Source organism: Alligator sinensis, unplaced genomic scaffold, assembly GCF_000455745.1.
Source record: "Alligator sinensis unplaced genomic scaffold, ASM45574v1 scaffold404_1, whole genome shotgun sequence".
Classification (NCBI taxonomy): domain Eukaryota; kingdom Metazoa; phylum Chordata; order Crocodylia; family Alligatoridae; genus Alligator; species Alligator sinensis.
Genome location: NW_005841839.1, coordinates 3,557,203 through 3,574,446, shown reverse-complemented (window position 1 = coordinate 3,574,446; position 17,244 = coordinate 3,557,203). Strand labels below are relative to the sequence as shown.

General features: G+C 46.5%; 1 protein-coding gene across 1 annotated transcript in view; it reads right to left on the bottom strand.

The window, feature by feature from the left end:
* The window catches only part of PPL (periplakin), a 56,945-nt gene that overhangs the window by 34,738 nt on the left and 4,963 nt on the right, over positions 1 to 17,244 (bottom strand). The gene's annotated exons all lie outside the window — the stretch shown is intronic.

Below are 17,244 nucleotides of genomic sequence, written 5' to 3'. Positions count from 1 at the left end.
CTCCAACAGGAGGGGACTTGTACAAGGCGGGGGGTGGATGGGTGGGTGAGTATTGCTTGGGCAGGGAGTATGTCCCCTCCTCACTGCCAGAACAGGCTCTATCTTAAGAGTTGGGATTGCAACTAGAGAGGGCCAGGGATAGTGTGACAGCTGGATGGAGGATCAGGGAGTCTCAGGTGTAGAATATGGAGAGCTGTGTTGAGCCCTGATCAGGGAAGTGCAGCACAGATGACCCAGAGCTATGTGAATGAAGGCAGAAATGCCCATTTGTTAAGGCTGCATCATGGGCACATCACCTCCACCTACTCTCTGCCTTCCCCAGAGACACACCAGGGAGGCAGTGGTGTAACCTGGAGCCAAAGCGAAAGCTCCCTTTCCTTCTCCTGTTAATCAGATCCTTTGTTTGGCCCCAAAAGGCAGGGCTCTACAGGGGACCTATGTGGGGGACTGAATGTTACAAGGCCACTTCTCTGGATCTGGGGGGAGGAGTGGGCTTACTGAGGTTGAAGAGAGTTATTTCTCTAGCCTCTGGAGACGAGCACATGGGTCCTTGGCTGGGAGATTCTGGGGTGACTCCAGTGCCATCCATGGAGCAATAGCAACTTGTACCCACTGAGGATGTCACCCATTGTGTAAACTGGAGGAGGCCCCTGCTGGTGGCCAGGCCCTCCATCCAACTTACCTGGGCAGTACAGTGGCTGTGTGCCCCTCTTACAGGTTATCACAATGGAGGCTTCAAACTGGAGCACAGGTAGCAACTTTGCCAGGAGAGATGAAAAGGGGCTCTGGCTGAGCTGGCAAGATCCATACCCAGCAGACCCCAGCAAAAGCTGCACTCAGCACATCCCACACTCTAGCCCTAAGAGGCTTGTGCTGAGGCTGTTTGAGATGCACACCTGGTCCCTGGTGCACCTCATAGTTTGTTGGGGAGATGACCATCCTGCCCTGTACCTAGGTTTGATAGCCACCATCTCTAACTGCCAAAGCATGTGGTATAAACAGCTACCAGGAGCAGCACTGCATGTTTCCACAGTTTTAAATGTAATGCATCAGCAGTGTGAATAGCTCAGTGGCTATTCCCAACAGGCTGCAAAGTATGTGGGATATACAGAGGCTGGGGGTGAGTATTTATTTTGGGGAAACCCTTGCTATTTAGGGCTCCCCCTGCCACACTGAACCTGACTCCTTAGGAGAAGGACATTGGCCTGCGAGGTAAGTGGTTGTTATCTAAACCAAACAGAGGGAGACAGGGCTACCTGCTTTCTCCGGGTGGATTGTTAACCCCAGAGTGCTCTTGTCATTGTGAGGCTCTGGCAGAGTGGTTAACCTTGCACACAAGACTAACCGTGCTGATTTCAGTGGAACAGCTGGCTGCACAGTTGTAGGCAAACAGCAGCCCACGGGCTGGATGCGGCCCACCAGGCCATTCTATCTGGCCCACAAGGCCCCTAAAAAATTTAGAAAATTAATATTAATCTGCCCTGGGCTGCCTGTCATGTGGCCCTCGATGGTTTGCCAAAACTCAGTAAGCGGCCCTCCGCCCAAAATAATTGCCTGCCCCTACAGTAACAAGAGCTACACACTGATTATGGAAACAGGATCAGGCCCCAGCTGACCTCCCACTGCCCAGCTGTACCTGAAGGATGCTTTCCAAGCCCCAGTGTCAATCGGTGCTCAGGCCGGGGGCCAGCAGCGCAACTTGCAGTGAGGTGTGTCTTCCTCTCAACTTGAGGATCTTGTTGGTCTAGTTAGGGCGCTTGTCTCCCGTGAGTGAATATTCACCCTTCTGGGAGGGAGGGAAGGAGTGGTTTCAGGCATGGGTGTAGTCTTTATGGCACTCTGGTAACCACCCAAGAAAGCAGCATGGTCTGAACTGTAGCTATTTACCCAAGGTGGGTTAGAGCTGCCATTTTGAGCTTGCTGCACCAAGGTGCAAGTGGTTGCATAATGTACAGAGCACCAGTAAACCAGTGTCAAGGTTCTCCTCTTGCTTGGCACCCCCTTGAGTCCCAGTGGTGTGAGTGAGGGGAGCACTCACCCCTGCTGTCAATAAGCCACAGTCATAGGCAACTTGTTGATTCTCCAGAGCCCTGGGACCCTGGAGTGATGCGCCAGCTAATTGGACCCCAAGGCATAGCTGCAAACCAAGGTTCAAGTCTGGGCTTACCCCTGTGCTGACAGGACTCTGGTTGGCAGGGGCCAGGAAGGGGTCCAGGGGCTGGTTTGGCCCCTGACTAGAGTTCTACCTTGTACCACAGCTGCCGTGGCTGGCTGGGTGGCTGCACCACCTGAGAATAACTTGGGCCTTGGAATACCTAATACACCAAGTGTAATGAGAAGCACCAGCAGATGGGTGGAATAGAGCTGGCTGTGTTGGCTCTGAAGGAAAGTGATCTAAGGACATTACTTGGTGTGGGCAAAAGCAGACTGTATAGTGGCTTTTCCGACATTGTGTTAGCTGGGCCAGTGCAAAGTGCCTTCTGTGAAAGTGTGAATTTGCCTTGGTGTATGGACAAATGAGGCACCTAGGAGTCCATCTTAATTCTTGAATCTGTTGTCAGCTTTACAGCTGCCCTTCTGGGTGTCAGACTGTGACCTGCTGATGCCTAACCCAACATGTTCAGCTCTGACCATCTACAAGATTTCCATTTCCTCTCCAAAACCACCAAAATGCTTCGTAAGCGGGAGACAGGGACCATTTCACCCAGCCCTGCAATCGTAGCAACAACACCATGCTGTCCAGCAACTGCAGACAAGAGATGAAGAATCCAGCACCCACTTAGTTAGGGGGCGTAATTTAGCAAGGCAGGGCATGATGACCTGAACTGGCACTAGCTGTCCTACCCCCATGGAAAAATACTACAGGCTCTCTAGTGATCCCAGGGGCTTTTACAAAAGACCAGCACAGGGTACTGAGCAGAGCAGAGAATGGGGCATGGGAAGCCCTAAATTAGAGCATTGTTTCCAGTAGGAGTTTACTGTATGGTCTTAGGCAAAGCACTTAATTTGCCCTAACCCGAATCTCCCATATAAAATTGGAGATTCGAGTCCATACATCATTAGGGTAGTGACAGGATTACCCATTATATAGTGTTTTGCAAATCTTAATAGCTCATAACTTCCAGTAGCTAAGACCAGCTGTATGGTACCTCTGGCAGCATGATGTCACAATATGTCATGCCGGGATGCAGGTCGCTGCAGAGTTGGATTGAAAAGCCCTGGTGCTTTAAGCCACATCCTGCAGCAGTTTCAGGCCAACATCAGCACTTACACAATACATGAAAGAGTCACTGATGAAGGTGACCAGGTTGCAGGCCAGTGCAGCATGTAGGCAAGACCATCCACAAAGGTAATCATGGGACCACAATGTGGAACATGAGCTAATACTCCCTTGTTTCAGAACCAGTTTCTCATTAGCCCGAAGTGCTCCAATGCCTGATTCAGAAATACCCACTTGCTACAGGCAGAGGAAAGAACAGCAGTGACCTGCCAGACTCCACACACCAAGACGGACTTTTACCTGACACTGCCAAGGTCTTCGTGGATGCAGTGCCCTTCCTCTATAGATGGGACCCCCATTAGCACCAGTGGCTTCAAGACAGCAGGTAGTAGAAGTCATTCCTGCAGCAGTGACTTCTGAACTCTCTCCATTTGTGATCCCACTTACTCAGATGACTCCTTGCAAGTCCACACACACACATACAAATATCTCTGCGATTCACAGCGGGCAGGGACTTACTGCACCTCAGCTGTGCTTAGACCACCAATTACCCCATAGTGGCTGCATCCACACAAGACTGACTGTGCAGTAGCTTGTTACTACTGCTCAGTAGTGTCACATGGCATGAAGCGTGATGCAACACTACTGCGCAGTAGTAATGAGCTACTGAACAGTCAGCATCACTAAAAAGCCGTTCGGGGATGCTACTGTGCAGTAACTCTGGTTACTACGCAGTCATTTAGTACTTTTATATGCCAGTACTAAATGACTGCACAATAACAACTGAACAGTCTGCATCTCGTGTAGACTTGGCCAGTGAGAACTAAAACAGTTGTTTACCCCTGAATCAAACACGGTTAAATTGTCTAGTTTAACTCTCACTGGGATAACAGCTATTCCTAGTAAAGACCTGCCTGCTCAGTAACTGCAGGCGTCAGAGTCCATGGGGCTTGCTGCCACATTCTAAATGTTGAGTGACTTTATAGATGCAAGCCCTAAGAGTGTGCATGCAACACAGAGCAGGCATCACAGACAACTAGGGGCCTGAGCACAGTCAGCATGGGATGCAAACAGTCCCCCAGGAGTGTAAAATTAGTGATGAGTGAGTCAGCAGAACCATTCAGCTCCCTGCACACTCCCCATCCTTTTAAATCCTGCTGCACCAGCAGGATTCATTCAGCAGCTGGCGTACACACACAATAGCATTTCTCCCTAGGCAGTGCATAGTTCCATCTTCCTCTTGGGAAGATTCAGTCATCAGAATACCACTGGCTGGTATGGGTTGCCAGCACCCATCACCATCTTTCCATTTAGCACCTCTTGATTAAAAATGCCTTATTGCAGGTACTCACCCTTTCATGGCAGCAGAAAATGAATGGAATGCAAAAGAAGAAAATAACCTTGTGTTTGACTTTCAGGTGGGTTACATGATATTAATAATTCTAAGCTAGATGGGGCACTTTTAATAAGATAGAACCAGGTTCTTAGAGCAGCTATATGTACAAAATGCAGTCGCCTCTCAAGCCTGTTAGACTCAAAGGTCTCTGCGGAAAATGTCAGCTCTTAGCTTGCACATATGTCTGTTGATTTTTTTTTCTTTTTTTTTTTTTGAGTTAGGCACTTTTGAAAATTCCACCTAACTGCATGTTTAGATATATCTAAATTCCTTTAAAAATCTGATGCCTGAAAATGGGATCTAGGCTCCCAAGTCTTTCCATGTGCTTAAAAATGTTACCCTTAGTTGTTTGCATTCACCTACACCCTTAGTTGTTTTCATTCACCAGTTAGGCAATAGGAGCAGACTCTGGGAAGTTCAAACCATTGGTTTGAAACTGTAAAGCCAAAGGTAAATTTGCAGCCCAGCAACTGCTGTGGATTTAATGAACTGTCTGCTCAAGGAGGGATAATCCTTATTGTATGTTTTAAATAGTTCATGCTCAAGCACAAACCAGCCCTGCAAACCTAGAGCATGCTTATCTCAAACTACTATAGGTCTTATTTGCTCCTGGGAAAGGGTTCCTGAGTGTATGGTGAGCCAAGGGAAGGCCTGGGAAAAGAGGCCGTGCCTTCTGCATGTCACCTTTTGGTGTATGTGGTTTTCCACTGAGAGCAAAGATTCCTTTAGAGAATATCTATTTAGTGTGCTAGGAAAAGCCCCTGCTAGTCAGTGATAGAAACAAATAAGGAGTTTCTTCTCCCCTGTTGGCAGTGCTGCCTCTGACCTTGATTTCCATGGAATTCGCTCTGTGTGAGGAGTTGATTAGATTAGGGAGGATTACAGGCTCTGTCTAGTAATGTAAAGCAGCGCTTTTTGCAAACAAGCCCAAATATCGCTGAGCAGCCCAGTTCAATTGATATTCAGGGTGATGAAGAACTGATTGGAGGCATCGATTATTGGGTAATCTATTTCACTGTGTTTGAGTCTTAGCAAGAATACAAGTGTGCCTTTATTTAATGTAATAGATGGTGAGAACTGATGTCAAATGCATTGCATGAATAACAGTGAAGGCAGTAAAGAATTCCAGAAGCTAAAGAAGGGGATAGGGAACCAGGACTTCTAGACCAGGTACCAGTTCTCTGCATGACCTTAGGTGAGTCATGAGGGCTAAGTACAGACAGTCAAAAAAAAAAAAAAAAAAAAAAAGCACAAGGCTGAATTGATTCAGTCTTTGCAGGTTAGTCTACACTACAGAGATTAAACTGAGAAACAACTGGGCAAACATTCACTTCTGATTCAGGAAATGCTGCCACAATCTGCAGTGGTAACTCAGGCCAGAAGCCAGGGGGCACTAAAGCACGGCTCTCTGGCATGTAGCCAGAGTAGGCTGTGTGTTTGCTTCCTCTTCCTGCTGCCCCAAGGTCTCTGGGATTTCCAGTCATTTAGCGGGAATGCTGTAACTAGTGAAGTGCATGGGATTGTTTGCTGATTATCAGGACTTTCTATCTAGTCCCAGTGAGGTGTGACTTAACATTTTAGATAAAGCTGTGCCATGGCCAGAAACTCCGTATCATGGACAATTTAAAAGATTCTGGCATTTGCCTTTGGTCTGAAAGGAATGAAAAAAAGCAAACTTAGAAATTCTCTGGGAAAGAAGGCGAAAAAATGTCTGGCAGCCATGGAAACACCTTGTTGCGATTTCACCTCTTAGTATAACTTAACATGCAACATAGCAGTAAGAAACACAAATGAACCATCCTTTCTAAACAGATAAGGGATGCACCAATCAGTGCCATAAAGCTGCAAGTGCAAAGGATTTAGTGCCAAGAGACTGCCCAGCTCCCTGATGTGCTGCCTGCTCAGGGGAGTGTCTGAAGAGTACAACTGAACTCTGTCCTCTGCTGAGATGCTCTCTCAGATTAGAGAACAGTCTCCTCTTTGTCTCATCACATAGTGAGTGTACAACACAGGCCAAGGCCTGAGCTTGGTGTTTATCATGGTTCTTGCCGGTGGGAACTTGTCATACAGTCCTTACTGGCAAATAGCGCCCTCCTGCAGTGAAACGGTAAAGGTGGCTCGGGTCCCTGACAGCCGTGATTGTGTTTGAACAAAGGTTTCCCCACCCTCCGCACCATGAAATGAGCTTCAGGGTCTACCCTGAAAATCTACTAGTTCCTCAGTTTGAACTAGGGAGTAAGGCCATACACAGAGGGCTGGTACAGCCTCACTAGCTGTGTGTCCCTGTTGCTGCTCCCATGCTTCCACCAGGCTCTACTGGAAAGTCTCGGCATGGAACATGGCCATCCCTGTCGCCCCATCTTTAATAGGGTCCCCCAGTTTGAAGGCAGCTTCTGGGAGCAGGTAATAGACTCCTCAGGGTGGTTAAAAGGGGATGGTGTGCCTTTTGCCACACTTGCAAGTCATCCTAATTTAGGGCTGTTCCTACAGCCATTCTGCTCAGGCTACCCTCCTTTCCCCTTCCCCTAAAGAGCCCTACACAGGCTCCAAGGAAATGGATGCAACTGTAATGTAACTTATTGCCTCTGCATGGGAGATAGTAGATCCAGGCACAGAGGGCTCCCTTCCCATCTGGCCTGAAGAAAGATCATTGGGCCTGGCTCTACATGGGGGAGAAAGAGATCATGCAGTCTTTCATACAGTGAACTCATTAGTCATCTGCAAAGGCAGAAACTCTCTTTACACTATTGAAAGTCTAGCCACTGAGGAAGATTCCCTAATAAGCCAATACCAGGGGGCCTCCCAAGGTGGGAGTTTTGATTAAGCTGTTGAGATGCAAGGGCCAAAAATTGACCTTTTGTAGGGGGGGCTGTCAGCCTATAGTTTGAGGTCAAATCTTCCCCTTAGATAGCCACTGAAGTCCATGTAAGAAGAGAAACTGTCCAGTAACCCATATTGAAGCTATGTAACTAGCAAAAGGAAAGTGAATCTTGCAAAGCTAATCTGAACCAGGTAAGAAACTGCTTCCAGGTGGTGTTTGCATCTCTCTGCTACTTGTTCCTTTGCTTCCCCAGAGTAAGTGCTTTACCTACTACCCAGGTATCAACCACCTGCAGGTAAAGTAGGCAGGAGACCCTTGGTTTCAGTGGAATAACTCTAATCGCACCATCTGAGGATTCAACCCAAGGGAATCTTCCATGGTTTGTAAGGCGACATTTATAGGGGATCCCCTAACCCGAGGTTCCTTCAGCCCTCCACTGCATGTTCTTGCCACATTTCACACAAAGGTGGCTATGCTGCTTGAGGACTGGCCCCCCAGAAGAGTGCAGATATGTGGCAGTGGATCAAGCTGTCCTTTGCAGACTTCCAGAAGATTTAAGGAGGCACAGTAAAAGTAGAATTGATTGGTAAAATATATTTTTCCCCTCTAGAAAACAGAGATAAACATGAATTACGTTTTTTTTCTTTCTTTCTTTTTGAAGTTTTTCTATACAAAATGTCAACAGCTTATATAAAAAAAACCAAGGCATTTGTTTGAAAAATGGGGAGGATGGAGTAGTGTGTTCCATTTTTAAACCAAAAAAAAACCCTAACTTTTCAGGAAAGAGCACACTTCTCATGGACTTTTTGTTCAGTAAATGCAGTTTTCAAGCCAATTTGTTGAGAGAATTTTGACAAGCTGATACTTGAAGTGTGGTTTCTGAGTAGACTAGGAACACAAAGTCACTCTAGATAATCAGGAGTATAAGTGAATGTAGCGTTTTTATTTGTTTTGTGTTTTTTAAATACTTCTGGGTTCATCTCAAGTTACTATAATAAGGATGGTTAAATGGAGTTGGGTCAGATGTTTAATTTATTTAAGCCAATCTCTGGTTGCGGAGGGACAGGAAAGGTTAGGAAGGAATCTCTCTGAATGGTAGCTGAATAATGCTGCTGGCTTTGTCCTGGGCTTTGCAACATCTGGTACTGGCCACTGCTGAAAACTTGAGTCTGGAGTAACTGGACCTCCAATTGTGATCCAGCTTTGCAGTGGTTGTTTTCCTGAATGTGAGTTTCTGGATCAATGAGGGCACTGCTCATTAACTGCTGTTTGGTGACGTGGAAGCCGTCTGACATGCTGTCCTTTCAGTAGCATAATTTTATCTCCTCACTTAGAGAGAATACCATGCCTGTTTGATAGCCGACTCCAAACTGTAGTCAGGCTTTGGAAATTGAGGGGAATAGTTCCATGGCAAAGTACATGTAACCACCTCAGCCTTTGTACGAGCAGCCTAAATCTACAGCTCTGCAGCTAATTTATTCTTAGTTTGCCTCTTTCCTATTGAGTGGTTTCATTTAGTCCTCTTATCAGCTAGGAATTCTTTCAAACAAAGATAGTTTCTTTGTACAATAGCAGGATTTGGGGGCAAAGCATTTTGTTTCAAATGATAGAGTGCCCAAAGCCCAGAGGTCAGGTATTTCTGGAATGAGCCACTGTTCACACCCTCTCGTGTGATCCTGCACTCCAGCTCTGTCCTTCATGGCAGGTGCTAAGAGATCCCTGTGGGGACTTCAGTTCTTTTAGCTGAGCTCCCCTTCCCTAACAATGAGGAAGGAGGAGGAGTCTGGGGGGTCTGTAGGTGGGATGTGCAGATGGTGTTTCTGCTGTTTTGTTTGGACTGTGATCCAACAGAAACCTGAGCTGACTAAGTCTGATCCCTCGAGTTGATGGAAAGGTTCCCTGGGAGTTTGATCAGACTTTTTTTATAGGGGATTTGTCACAAAACCTACAGGTTCTGGGTCCTGAGGGGAAGCCATTGCAATCTAATTGAAATGGCCCTGTCTCACCTCTTACTTTAGCTATGGTGGGTGTTGCCAATGACTTTTGCACCCCTATTTGCTGACAGGGTTATTACTGCCGCCTGCTAGAGAAATTCCCACTTGACAGGCTGTGATTGGTGTGTCTCTGCTGTGAATGTATGGAGAGCAGCTCCCATTGTTGTCTATTTACCACTGCTCACTCCAACAGAAGCTGGAGTCTCCAGGGAACTCAGTGTCTGCTCTGTAGCTGAGACTTTAGAGGATTTCCCCAGTTTATGCCAGGATGCCCTTTACGAAGGGAAGTTGTTGAGCCAGTGCAGGAAGATAATTCACCTCCCCACACAGTGTAAAGGGCTTGGGGCCTCCTTGAAGTGGAGGCATTGATATGATGTTGCCTTCAGGCTTTTCACTTCCCTCAGAAAAGTTCCCAGTACATGCAGTGGTCATTCCTTGTTGATGGCAGGAGGCCACGTGTCCATGGGCTGCACCTCAATGAAGTCCTACTTTGCTGAAAGATACTGGAGACTGACCATGACTCCTATTTCTCAGGCAGAACCTGCTGGTCTCCCCTGCTCCTATGAGCCCTGTTCTCTGTCCCCTGAGCTTGGGTTTTGAACTGCGGGAACATTGTAACCAACAAGCTCCATGCCTTTGTCAGGTAGGAAAGCTATTTGTGAAGAACTAATTCTATTGGCTAATAGAGGTAAGGCCATATTGGATGATCTCTATGGCTGCCCTACATGCCATACATTTGTTAATCATCCCTGGAAGGCCTTTATTAACATGCCTTCAAGCAGAAGCTCCAAGTTGTCTCTAAGAGCTCTGGCTACCCCAGTCTCTCTCCGTAGTAGCCATTTCAGCATTTCAGCTGTTACGAACTCGGTTATAGTTTCCTTCCTACCGTAACACCTTTCTTATACTACAGGAAGGCTTAGAATCTTAGCTGGGGCCTCGTGTGACATTAAGTGCTCTATAAGTAAAAGACTATCTCTGCTTCAAGAAGTCTCGTATTCACATAGCTGAGATAGACAAAGGAAGTATTACCAACATCACTGTTTTACAGATGGGAAACAGAGATGCCAAGAAACTAAGAGACTTGCCCAACATCAGCTGCAGCCTAGTAGAGCTTAGAACCGAACCCAGATAAACAGAGTCCCCAGCTTGTGCCTTAACACAAGACCGCCTTTCCTCTCTGAGGCTGCGGAGGGTGGCTTTTGCTGCAATAGTCCCATTTCCTTGCCCCAGTCTGGCTTTGTAAACATAGGAGAGAAAGGGAAGAAAGCATTCACAGGGGGAGAAATGTGCCAGACCTTGCTTGTGAGTATTAAAAGTTCTCAAAGTCAAACACAACAGAAGAGAGCTGGTGTCGGGCATGGGATTCCCTTCTTTGGAGCGGCATCGTCATGGAGAATTGAGACTGGAGTACAGTAACGTAAGACTAAGGTAAATATGTGGGGGTGAAGCCGGGGTGGTATGGGAAGGACTGGGGGGAAGACTGAAGGTAGGTAGTGGGAAAGTCTTTGTTGAGTGTCCTCTAGTGAATCCAGGGAAGAAGAGCCCTGTGTGAAAGTGAAATCTTGTGGATGAACAATTTATCTGCACCTGAGAATGTACCAGCTGCACTATGCCAGGCAGACCAGTTCACTGTGTTTATGCCAAATAGTGGTTAAATAATATGAGCGTTGCAAGGTTTAATACTGCTTCTGTTCTTCTGGTTGTTCCATTAGAACTTTCAAGCAAAGAGCATTTCATCCTGAGTCATCTGAATGGAGAAGAGTTGAGCTTGGAGACATGGATGTGGGTGCTGGAAGGGGTGTGTTGCTTTTTTTATGAAGGATTTGCACTGTGCAGCTACTCCACTATGTGGGGTTGTATCTGGACCTTCCTTACTGCACAGCAGGGATGAGGCAGTCAGGGCACAGCCAGCCACAAAACCCATAGTGTCAAATGTAGTCACAGTCTTTTTGGAGCAGATCAGCAGTATATGCAATGCTGGAATGCAGCAGTCCTAGTGTACTTGGACCTCCTACCTTGGCTGGCCTCATGCTTTATCTCAGAAGGCTCCAAGTAACTGTAACCCACAGCATATGATACCCACACCACACAACTGTACCTTGTGCCACATAATACCAAGAGCCCATGCTATATACACATTGGCTTTCTGCACTGGGTTCTCAATGCACCTTCACTTAAAGTAATTCTTTTTCTAGTTAGCTTTCCCTCCTCTTCTGGTTGTCCTATGTTGTGTCCATCCTGAACTGCCAACACTGATAGGGTATGAAAACTGATCCACTCTGTCCATGCTATCTTGTTTAACAGTGCCTCAGTTTCCCTCAGCATGGTAGAAACTGCAGCTTCAAATACCTGACATCCAGTGCTCAGGGTGCTACTTGTTTCAAATGTAAGACATTAATTAGTTTCTACAGTAGGATAAATCATGAGTATCTATACAGGACAACAGAGTTCCTCTGACATAACTGGTGTAATGACAGAAGAATCGACCCCCTTCTGCAAAATCTGTTCAGAAAGTACCTAAAATTTTGGTAATTTTTGCTTTCTACAATCGAGACAGAAAGGTTTCACTGTAATGGGTCAGGGGGCACATGGAGTTTACTTAGTGTAAAGACTCAATGCGTAACTGATTCTAAATGCATTGGGACACTTGGCTCATACTAGTAAACTGGCAGATTAAAATAGCTTTAGGACTAGGGCAGACTGAAGAGATGCTCTAGCAAACTTAGTTTTCAACCTCTGGTCTATCCTTGTCCTCAGGTAAATGTACAGCTAAAATACTGCTGCTGAAGTAATGTAACTGGAATAGTTCTTGAAGGAAAAATAAATCTACTTGACAGCAAGACTGACTCAAACATAGACATTTAGCTAGAAATGGAGTGGGTATATAAAGAGTATGCCTGGCTCATTAATATTCTGCAACCACTCAGAAAATACAAGTATTGGGGGAAAAATACTATGTACTGTAGAGTTATGTCTTATAAATTTTTTTAACATTGATTTAACTCATCAACACAGTGGCTGAAAGGGATCTTGGAGTCATTGGACTCCAGGATGGACATTAGCCGCCAATGCGAGGAACCGGTCAGTAAGGCTAACTGCACCTTATTGTGCATCTATCTACACATGCATCACAAGCAGGTCCAGGGAGGTGATCCTTCCCCTCTATGCGGTGCTGGTCAGGCCGCAGTTGGAGTACTGCATCCAGTGCTGGGTGCCGCACTTCAAGAGGGATGTGGCTAGCATTGAGAGGGTCCAGAGCAGGGCCACTCGCATGGTCAGGGGACAGCAGGCCAGGCCCTACGAAGATAAAGGTCTTGAATCTATTCAGTCTCCACAAGAGACGACTGAGAGGGGATCTGGTGGCCATCTATAAACTCACTGGAGGGACCAGCAGAAAATAGGTGAGGCTCTGTTCCCCCAGGCACCACCTGGGATAACAAGGAATAACGGCCACAAATTGATAAACAGTAGGTTCAGGCTTGATATCAGAAGGCATTACTTTACCGTTATGGCTGCCAGGCTCTGAAATGGGCTTCCAAGGGAGGTGGTGCTCTACTGTACCTTGGGGGTCTTCAAGAGGAGGTTTCTGTGCAGATTTTGCAGCATTGGATTATATTTGTATCCAATGGGCTAAAATCTTTGCTGACTTAAACCCAGTGAACACCCTTGGAAATCAGTGACTTGATTCTCCTGTCATTCGTGAAAGTTTTATGAAGGTGTAATTCCACTGATTTCTCTGGGGTTACCCTGGTTTACAGAAGTCTGAGTAGAGGTGGACTTGTGGCCCTTGACTGTGGTGTGGTTTGTTCACAAAGGGAGTAAGGGTAGGATTTAGCTCAAGATCGCTAGTGTCATTTGCCACTGTCTCCAGTATTGAAACTTGGAAGAACATTTAGATCCTGAGGGCCTTACCCAAAGCACCCTGCAGTCAACAGGAGTATGTCCATTGTTTTTTAATGGGCCTTGGGCTAGGGCCTAAAGGCCAGGCTTGCATTTGGAAAGCAGAATCTGTAAATGTTTCTGTTCAAGGGTCCAGACAGGCAGCTTTGACTCACTGGGCAGTGTGTGCTGTTGGCCCCCACTCTAAATCAATAACCTGTTCCCATCTTAATTACAGAGTCTAACTCTAGTTCAAACTACAAAGCCTGGTACCTGCAGTTGAAGGGATGGCTGGTGCCAACTAGAGGTACACACATACACTGGTCCCATATCAGATCAGCACCAATATAAGGAGAATTGACAGTATTGGAGCATTGGGGTTTTTTTGGGTGATGTGGCCGATAATGTGTCCAGCTGGTAAATCTGTTGTAGTGGGAAGAGGTGTGGGGGGGAAGATCGAGGCCCCCACGGTAAGGGAGGGAGTGGGGCTGGGGCAGGGGCAGGCACTGCATAGCCAGGGCGGACTGCTGCTGCAGACTGGGGCCGGAGGTGGTGCTGGGCTCTTCCTGCGGGGCTGGACTCGCTGCGCTCAGGGCGGACAGCAACAGTGCTGGGAAGGGGGTTTGGGGTCCTACAATGAATTTTGGGGAGGCTGCAGCCACTCTCCCATAGGCCCCCTCCCAGTGCCTCTGCTGCCTGCCTCAAAGGCAGCCCAGCCCCCCGCTGGGAAGAGCCTGGAGCTGCCCAGCTGCATATCAGAAATTGGACTGGTATCAGCTGATATGGATGGTTAAAAATCAGCCATTGGTATCGGCCCAAAAAATCTCTATTAGTGCACCCCTAGTGCCAGCCAAGCTGGAGACTATAGCATCATAAAAAAGTAGGGCTGGAAGGGACCTCACAAGGTCATCTAGTCCATTCCCTTGCTCAAAGCAGGATCATCTCTGACTAAACCATCCTGGCTACGTGTCTGTCCAACCTGCTCTTGAAAACTTCCAGGGATGGAGATTCCACAATTTCTCTAGGTAGCCTGTTCCAGTGCTTGACCACCTTTGTAATTAGAAAGTTCCTCCTCATCTCCAACCTAAATTTCCCCTGCTGAAGCTTGAGGCCATCGCTCCTCATCCTGTCTCCCTACAGTTAGGGAGAAAAACCCATCTCCATCCTCTCTGTAATCACCCTTCAGGTATTTGAAGACTGTTACCAAATCCCCCCTCAATCTTCTCTTCTTTGGGCAAAATAACCCTAGGTTTTTCAGCTTTTCCTCATAAGTCTTACCTCTGAAGCCCCTAATCATTTTCTATTGCTTTGTGCTGGACTCTTTCCAATCTGTCCACATCCTTCTGGAAGTGTGGGGCCCAAAACTGAACACAGTACTCCAGGTGAGGCCTCACCAGTGCTGAATAGAGCAGAAGAATTTCTTCCCTTGATTTGCAGGTGAGTCCTGTTAATAAAACCCAATATGCTTCTGGCTTTTTGGCAACAAGAATTGTATTCAACACAGCAGGTCCTGACTTGGGGAATCTATTCTCAGTGCTGCAAAAGAAATATGCCATATATTTATCCCATGTGCAAGAGTGACTGGAACCACATATTAACCCAATTAGGTGTAATAGCCACAGGCAGGGTATTTCCTGGGGAATCAATAACTGAATCTTCTGGCAAATTGCTTTATGCAGGAACTGCTCCAGCTTGATTAATTACTGCTGGAGCTTTTACTCAATTATCTACTGTTTTGCAGACCTGCCTGGAAGTTTTACCCAGGTGTGGGGGTTATTGAACAGCAAACCCCTTAAACCTGCCCGCTCCCAAAGAAAAAGCAGCTTCAAAGATCAGGGTGAGGCCAGGCTCTGATTGCATCTACAGGACCATGAGCAACGAGTTGTTTGGCTGACTTTCACAAAGTCACTCTGCCTTTACACAAGTATAACTGAAGCAAAGCACAGGTCTAGATAGCAGGAACTCCCAGGGGCTGTACCTTACTCTAAGGGTGGTTCTTACTAGCTTCTTGCACAAGTCACTTAACCTGTCTTGCATACATTTCCCCATCCCTCTCTGATGAGGAGGATACCATTTCTGGACTGTGGGAGTGTTCTATGGATACATTACTGTGGTTACATACAGAAATTAGCAAATTGATTGGTCAATGTTCCAGCCTAATAACCACAACACTGCCTCTTGCAAGTAGATACACTTGAGAGTCCAGCTTCTGTCCAGATGCTGCTCTCAGCAATACTGTAGAGTGCCCAGTACCTAATGAAGTTCTTTCGTTACCCAAACGCCTTGCTTATTGAACTCACATGCTTGACAAACAGACATTAATGTTTAATGTCCACCCCTTGTGATGATGAAGATAAGTATAAACAGATCTTTGATGTCTGTCTGAATGTACTGGTATCCTAAACCAATGATTCCCAACCAGGGTGCCCTGAGATCCTTTCAAGGATGCTGTGAGGTGCCACACAATGCTACTGTTAGATGTGCAAATGTGTTTCACAAGATAAAACCAGAGATTTCGAATTGGATTCCACAGTGTTTCATAGTTTCATAGTTTCATAGTTTTAGGGTCAGAAGGGACCTAATAGATTTTCTAGCCCGACCCCCCGCCAGGGCGGGAGAACAACCCCCCCCAAAAAAAACAAAAAACCCTAAAAACAAAAACGGGACTCAAATGAGTCCAGCCAGGTAGGTATCCAGCCTCTTCTTAAAGATCCCCAGGGTAGGGGCCAGCACCACCTCCCTTGGAAGTTGGTTCCAGCTCCTAGCCGCCCTAACTGTGAAGTAGTTTTTTCAGATGTCCAATCTGTACCTCCTCTCCATCAACTTGTGTTAAAACCATGTTGATTTGTTGTGGCCTTTCTAAGTTCCTTGCAGCAGAGCTGCTCTATTGCTTTTCTGTAGTGTTTAGTGAAAACTAAGAGCTGGCGTTTTTTCAAGGGGTTGTCTTGAATCTAAGGAAGTTGAGAACCTAAAATAATAGCTCTGAATTAAGTGAGAACTGTTCCTGTTCATCCCAAAGTTTTGTTAACCCAGAAGCATAATGGTTAACAGTTTAAGGTCAATGCTGCCAATCATTTCAGAAGAAACATCAAACTAATGTACCCTGCTGTTACATTTGGTGGTGGCAAAGGGGCAACAGCCAACTCGTTGCTCTCAAGATTTGCCAGGGAGGTGAATGGAGAATTGACTTCATATCACCCATTTAAAATCACCTCCACTATCATCACCACTATCCAAACTTAGCAGGGAGGGGAAGAAGAGATGCTTCCCCTTCCCCCCACAAAGGCAAAGCCTTCCTTTCGTACTGCATGCTTGGATTTCAGAAGATCCAAGATCTTCTCTGTTCTTCTTACTAAGACTTGCTGGGTCTGCCTGCTGCCTCACAGCATGCAGCTGTGTGTCTCACCACCTTGATCTGGCACAGAGTAAAGTGAATATGAGAATAAAGAACCAGGCCAGAGGCACAGAGTGGGGCTGACATTGAGCTGGAGCTCTCTCCTGCTGTCATATATGAAGCAGGACCTTGTGGAAAGAACAGATAAGATCCAGTACTTTCTAGTCCATTTGAGTCTTTGCATAAACTTCAGAGGATGCTTGATCGGACCCTGCCTTCTGTCCCTGTCGGGCTTCTAATGAGAAGTGGTAATCAATTTACTGGTCAGCCCACTTCTGGTTTCTCTCTTTTTTTTAAAATCATGATGAGAAACACTGCTTGGAACAATAAATGTTCTGTTCTTGTCAACAGATCATAATGAGCTTGGATTACCCAAATTAGACTTAATTTGTGAGATATTCTGCAAAGCACATTCAAAATAGAGCACATATGCCTTTCCTGCAGACAAAGCTCTGTGCAGGGAGAAGTGAGCAGTAATGAACTCTAGATTTCTCCCCTCAGTCCCCTTTGTGTTAGCAAATCACAGGACTCCAGATCTAG